At 42.1% G+C, this 7,606-nt stretch overlaps 1 pseudogene; it reads left to right on the top strand.

Annotated features, from left to right (window-relative positions):
* Positions 1 to 4,237: 4,237 nt before the first annotated feature.
* On the top strand, positions 4,238 to 5,041 carry LOC138075271 (archaemetzincin-2 pseudogene; annotated as a pseudogene).
* The last annotated feature ends 2,565 nt before the right edge of the window (positions 5,042 to 7,606 follow it).

The raw sequence follows: 7,606 nt of genomic DNA on the forward strand, positions 1-7,606 counted from the left end.
CAAATAAATAAATACATAAGTAAATAAAACAATCTTTTTTTAAATTGCAGTGTGAAGTTCGCTGCTGAGGTGGGCACACAGAGCTCTGTATGAATACAGCCTCCGGAGAATGTATCTATTAGGTGGAGAAAATCTGCACAAAACTCTCGCTTCATGACAATTTGGATTACTATACAGCAGGCTTTCAATAAACGTGAGGAATTCACTGAAAAAAAGAGTACCAAAGAAATCCAGGTTTTGTGTCTGTAGGAGAAAGAGGTGTAGGCGTGCCTAGTCACTCAGTTACGTCCGAGTCTTTGCGACCCTATAGACTATAGCCTGCCAGGCCCCACTGTCCATGGGATTTTCCAGGCAAAAATACTGCCATTTCCTCCTTCAGGAGATCTTCCTGACCCAGGGATTGAACCCGTGTCTCCTGCACTGCCGGCAGATTCTTTACCACCAGGTCGCTGGAGAAGCCCAGGAGAGGAGTAGACCAGACCATCATCAACTGCAGACCCAGCGGGATCGGGACCTGCTGCTTCTAGCACCCTTACCTGTTCCGCTTGTCCCACAAGCCTTCCACTTCCTCCCTCTGCTCCCCTCCTGGCTTCACTTCCTTTCCCTCCCAGCGTAACCCCTGTGTGTTGGTAGCTGTCAGTGCCTCCAACTCCTATTATTTTTCCCACCCATGACACATGCTTTTAAACACCCCACAGTGTGTACCCGCTCCCTGCCCCCGCACTAGTTCACCAAGCAATGCTGGAGAAATTCTATCCTCGGGGCGATCAGAGATCCAAGTCTATCAGGCTCAGCTGGGACCATGGCGTGGTCTGACGGTCCTACCTGTTTCTCAGCAGCTCTTCCTTCCACTGTCCTCCTTTTCTTGCCTCAGTGCCTACCACGCTGACCACAGCCAACTGGGCTCTAAGTGTCCCTCCTTTCTCATCTTCTTAAATACCTTGTTTCTTATTCCTTCTCTTGTATATCTTCAACTACTTCCTCTTTGTTCCTCTCTTTCTATAAAACTTTTTTTATGTTCATTCTTTCTTCACAGTTCACAAACCAGGCATCTAGTACATGCTCAATAAATCCTTTTATAAAACCAAGTTTATTCAAGTATAATTTACAAATAAAATGAACATTTTAAGTATATAGCTCATTGAGGGATCTCCCTAGTTGGTCCAGTGGCTAAGACTCCCAATGCAGGGGGCCTGGGTTTGATCCATGGCCAGGGAACTAGATCCCACATGTTGCAACTAAAGTTTCTGTATGCCACTATTAAAGATCTTGCATGCCACAGGGAAGATCAAAGATTCCACGTGCTGCAACTAAGACCTGGTGCAGCCAAATAAATAAATATAAAAGATAAGATATACAGCTCACTGAGTTTTGTCAAATGCATAATCCCATGCCATCACCACCTTAATCAAGGTATAGAAATTTCCTGTCAACCTAGAAAGTTATTCCCTGCCCCTTTGTGGTCAAACTATGACCACCCTTCTAGGTAATCACCCATTTGATTTCAATCATCTGGCTTAGTTTTGCCTCTTCTGGAATTTCATAGAAATGGAATCATGCTGCCTGTACTGTTTTGTACAGCATAATGTTTCTGAGACTTATCTGTTCCTTGAATTAACATTTTGTTCCTTTTTAATGTTGAGCAGTATTCCATTTTATGGATATACTACAATCTTTTAAATCTGTTTACCTGTTGGAGGCTAACTGGTTGCTTCCAGATTTTGGCTAGTAGGAATACGGTAGCCATGAACAATTGGACAGAGGTCTGGATAAAAAGTTTCATTTATCTTGGGTAAATCCCTAGGGGTAGAAATATTAGATCATAGAGTAGGTTTATGTTCAACTTTAAAAGAAACTTCCAAACTGTTTACCAAGGTGGTTTTATCATTTTACATCCCCATAAGCAGTTATGAGAATTCTAATTGCTTTATGTCTTTGCCAACAATTACTGCCAGTCTTTTAATTTGAGTCATTCTAGTGACTATGAAACAGTATATGTCATTTAGTTTCAATTTGCATTTCTTTAATGACTAATGATGCAATTTACCTTTTCATGTGCTTATTGGCCATTTGTATATCTTTCTCTGTGAAGTGTCTGCTCAAGTCTTTCCACTATTCTTTTTATTGTGCTTTTTAATTGGTGTATGAATTTAATTGTGTTTTGAAATTGATGTGTGAATTTTTATATAATATATATACAAACTCTTTGCAGAATATGAGTTACAAATATAGACTGGGATCTAGACATATCTGAGCCCATGACTTGCCTGTTCATTTTCTTAATAGTGTCTTTTGATGAACAGAAGTTTTACATTTTGATTTCTCAGTCTTTATGGTTATTGCTTTCTGAGTCCAGTCTAAGAAATATTTGCTTAGCTCAAAAGATTTTCTTCAATGCTTTCTTCTAGAAGCTTTGTTTCTTAACCTTTTCTGTTTAGGATCATAAACAATCTCACGTGTTTACCCAGTTTTTTCAGTACAGTTTGTTGAAAATTTTCCTTTCCCTATTGAATTTCTTTGGATCCTTCATCAAAAAACCAGTTAGCTAATCCCCATCTTGATGTCTAAATCTACTTGGTTCTTTTTTATAGTTTCCATTTCTCTGCTAAAATTATCCATTTGTTTATTTACTGTGTTTGTCTCTTCCATTCCATCCTTGAATATATTCATGATAGCTGTTTCAAAGTTCTTGACTGTTGTGCTAGTTATCAATTTATTGCCTCTCAGAGCTAAATCAACCTTTCATGATCTGCTCTCGATAATGGATCAGACCCTTTAATCCCTATTGTTGCAATTACAATGTTAATGTTTGCCAGTGGAGGAAGCTGGGGGTACTTTGTAGGAGAAAGGTTTATCCTGGTTCCAGTGTTCCTGTTTCTGTTTGTTTGCTCTTGTTATATGTCTTAACCACTGGATTGCAAAGGAAATCCCTAAGGAGCTGCATTTTAGTTTGGGTTTTATTTCCAGCACCTGGCCCTGTCCTTGGCATCTGTAAAAGTAGTGAACTGGATTTCATTCCACAGGGTGACTCCTAGGACGACCAGGCCAAAGCCACTTCCCCAAGGGGTCACCAGCAAAGAAGGCTCTCCCTGACCTTTAATCTTTGCCTCTTCCTGGTGCAACTGGCAGGCTAACCTCTTCAGAGGCAGCCAAGACCTCCCTCTTATCTCCTGCATCCTCCAAGTCAGCATGGGAATGAGGTCTCAGAAGACCCTTCTCCCAGGGGCCACAGCCGCGATGTATGGCCCTCAGCTGGCTCTTCCCCAGGTCTCTCCCTTAAGGAACCTCCCTAGGAACTCTGCACAGTCCTCTCAGGCATCGTATCCTCTCGGCATCGTGTCCTGCTGCTGCCAGCATCACTTCCCAGGAGGAGAAGGCAGTTCATTTTCTCCCTGAATTCCAGTTCCTGGCACAGATAAACCCCTGGGAAGCATTTACTGAAACTTTCCAGGCTTTTCTCAGCATGAACACTTTACACTTCGGCAGTAAACTAGGCTGCCAGAGTAAGGAAAAGGCGCTGTCAGTGCCACACGGCTGCATGCTGCCAAGGAGTTCAGGGCGGGAGGTGGTGGGACAGGGTGAGGTTTCTCATCTCGCCCAACCCAAGCAGAGACTAGGGCCCTCACCTGAGCATGCCGCCGTTCCCCACAGGCCAGCAGTATTCCTGCTCGCTGGTCTACCTTCGGGAGCCCTTAAAGGTCATCCTGGATTTCTGCTTTATCATTTTAGTTCACGTCTCTGCTTCTGTCCCAGTCATTCACTATGAGGACCCCACCTCTGAGACCCGCCCCATGTCCAACCCCCACAATTTACAAAAGGGGAAATAGGATCAAGGAACAGCAGCCAAATAAGTAATAAAAATGAAATAAACATCAAAAAAATTGGAAAAACTCAGCACCCTATGAAATATATTTTCTATTTTATAGATGAAGAAACTGAGGACCAGAGAGATTAAGTAATCTGGGTCACACAGTGACAGAGATGAGATTCAAAGCCAGGCAATGTGGCTCCAAAAGCCATGTTTTTAACTTCTGGATCATCCTTTCCTCTCAGAATAACAAACTATTGTTGGGTGAAGACAGCCCAGACAGTATTTTCTTAGGCCCAGACATGCCTGTCCTAGAAAGGTGAAAACTTCAATGGGAATCTTTCTCCCCAAAGAGGCAAGCAGGACAGTGCTCTTAACAGACACCAAGAACAGCTCTCAACTCAAAGCGCCCAGCGCTTGTGTCAGAGAATGAGACAACGGCATTTGATGGAAGACTTCCAGGCAGACAATGGTCTTTTTGGATCCATTACTTTGCATTTGCATCAGATTGGGTCACCTCCCATCTCAGGGCTCCCCAAAACTTTGAACACTTTTTCAGTAATCCTTACAGAAAGACACCTTCTTCTGAGAAATGCAGTATGGTTACACAGTGCAATGGATCTCTTGGGAAACACCAGAATTATCAGTGAAGAAGATATTAAATGACGCAAGGGCTACTTTGAAGCACTTTGCAATGGCTAGATAGTAAAACTCCTAGAACTGGTTCTTATCTCTGTAACAGAGTGTTCCTTCAGTGCAATAAGAACACATAAAACCCACCATTCATGCAGGACACATCCTGAAGTTCTTAAAAGAGAAGGAACCTGAAGATGCCTTCTGTGTTGTGAGAGTAAGTGGTCGATCTTTATCCAAGAGGCTCTTAGCGTTTTGTCTTTGGACAGGCCTCTTTGACAGCTGGTATGGGCAAGCTTTGCCAGGTATGGCAGTGATTTTATATCACTGTGAAGGCAAAGTGAAGAAGCTGCAGAAAATACTTTCCAAGGGGCTTTTTGGTTTTTGATAACTATTACCCTCCTGGAGTGATGTTTTGCTGCTACAATCCTGTAAGACTTTAACCCATGAGATTGGACACATATTTAGACTTCAACTTGCCTAATGCAAGGCTCCAGCCACTTGGAAGAAGCTGCCCAGAGACCCCTCCACCTTTGCCCTGTTTATGCAGGTTGCAGAGTGCTACTCTTCGGTATTATAGAAAGACACACAGTGGGTTGATGATGAATCCACCAACATACCTGGGATTACTCTGAAATACAGTCATGAGGATAATGTGAATTTGCTGGGAATTCCCTGACTGTTCATTGGTTAGGACTCTGTGCTTTCATTGCTGAGGGCCCAAGTTCAATCCCTGGTCAAGGAACTAAGATCCTGCAAGTGGCACAGTGTGGGGGGAAAAAAAAGAAAGTGAATTTGCCGAAACCAGTGGAAACATTTAAAGAATGGAAAGAATATTCTTGTGATAACCTATAGTGGAAAAGAATCTGAAATACAATCATATATACATATATATAGCTGAATACTTTGCTGGACACCTGTAACACAACATTGTAAATCAACTATATTTCAGTAAACAAAAAAAAAGGAATGGAAAAAGTGAATAATAGAATGCCTTGCTATTCTCCAAAAATAGGAACCTTCAATTAGGAGTAATTAAAACAAATACTTGCATATTAAAAAAAGATTTATGTGCAATATTTCATTTAATCCTCATCACAGCTCTGTGAAGAACATACTCTTTTTTTTTAATTTAATTGGAGGCTAATTACTTTACAATATTGTGGTGGTTTTTGCCATATATTCACATGAATCAGCCATGGGTGTACATGTGTTCTCCATCCTGACCCTCCCTCCCACCTCCTTCCCCATCCCATCCCTCAGGGTCATCCCAGTGCACCAGCCCTGAGCACCCTGTCTTATGCATCGACCTGGACTGGCGAGCTATTTCACATATGATAATATACAGAACATACTCTTATTGAATCTATTTTGTAAGCCTCTCTGAGGCTTTGAGAAGCTGGGTAAACTGATGAAGTTTACTCAGCTGATGGAGTTAGCAATGAAGGGGACTGGAATATGCCACCGAAAACACACCACTTTCACGTAAGGATCACCTTGTGCTAAAGACAATTACAAAACAGCAAATGAAAAAAAAAAAAGCCATTTTCCCTTCCCCACCTGGCTGAGAGCATGATATTAATTTTTGTTTGTAAAGGTGTCTACCTCCTCAATGCCAGGAAAGAGAAAGAAAACTCTTGGACTCTTAATCACCAAAGACAACTCTAGACTCTTAGCAGGACAGGGATGGCATTAGAGGAATCTCTGAAACAAACCTTACTAAACCTTACCTTCATCTGCTATTAGCTTTCTCCCATATATTTACCTTCCCACAATTTGCCACCCTGAAAAGCCTAAACTCCTTTTCTTTTGTCTAATCACTTCTCTACAAATTTATTGTTCTTTATTAAGATGTGATATAAGGGGCTTCTCTTGTGGTCCACTGGTTAAGAATCTGCCAGCCAGTGCAGGGGACACGGGTTTGATCTCTGGTCCAGGAAGATCCCATATGTCATGGAGCGACTAAGTCTGTGCATCATAAGTATGGAGCCCAAGGGCCCTAGGGCCCATGTTCCGCAACAAGAGAAGCCACTGAAGAGAGAAGCTCATGCGCTGCAATGAAGAGTAGCCCCCACTTGCCACAACTAGAGAAAGCCTGTGTACAGCAAAGATGACCCAGCACAGACAAAAACAACCAAATGAATCTTTAAAAAAAGATGCTGTAGAAGCCCCAAGTTCTTTTTTCTTCTTTTTGGCTGCCCTTCTTGGCTTACAGGATCTTAACCTGGGCCCTGCAGTGAACGTGCTGAGTCCTAACCACCAGATCACCAGGGAATTTCCAAGCTCAAAATTCTAACCATCCCTTTGAATTAGTCATCACTGAGTTTCTCCCATGTATATGCATACTGCATGTATTAATCAACTCTGTTTTTCTCTTGTTAAATTTTCTTTTGTCAGTTTGATTTCCAGGGCTCTAGCTACAGAACCTAGGAGGGTGGAGAAAAAATTATTTCCCTCTCCTACAGGACTTAACCCAGGTCCTCCCTTATTCTTTAAATCATCTCTTGATTACTTATAATAGCTAATACAAGTGTTATGTGAATAGTTGCTGGCATGCAGCAAATTCAAGTTTTGCTTTTTAGAAATTTCTGAAATTATCTTTCCTTGAATATTTTTGATTCCAGTTGGTTGAATCCATGGATGTGGAACCCACAAAGACAGAGGGCCAACTGTATGTAATAGGCCCCTTTCCTTTCTCCTGAGCAAAAGAAATAATAATGATAATATAACAAGAAAACTGCAGGTCCATGAATGGGCATTGAGAATGGCTGTTGGGTCCTTTCCTTTGCTGCTACAGGAAACCACCAGAGGGGAAAAACACCAGTCTGTTTCTGGGAATTTTGATGGTTTTATGGTTTCTGGACATACTGAGGCCTAGGCAGTGGCCACAACAGTTTCTCAGGTAAGAGGAGACAGAAGGGAGTTGCTACAGAAAATGGAATGATCCTCGACTAATAATGTCTAAGTGATCATGCTAGTTGTACCCATATGTCTTACACTTTCAGCAGCAGCAGATCTGTCCACAGCTCCACTTCTCAAAGCAGTGGAACGTGTCCCAGGCCCGAGAAACTCCTGTTAGGATCCTGCCCAAACACTCCAGAATTCAATGACTGCTCTTTGTACCCAGGGAGTGCTTCAGAGAGACTGAGATTCTCTGAAGTAGGT

Source organism: Capricornis sumatraensis, chromosome 1, assembly GCF_032405125.1.
Source record: "Capricornis sumatraensis isolate serow.1 chromosome 1, serow.2, whole genome shotgun sequence".
Lineage (NCBI taxonomy): Eukaryota > Metazoa > Chordata > Mammalia > Artiodactyla > Bovidae > Capricornis > Capricornis sumatraensis.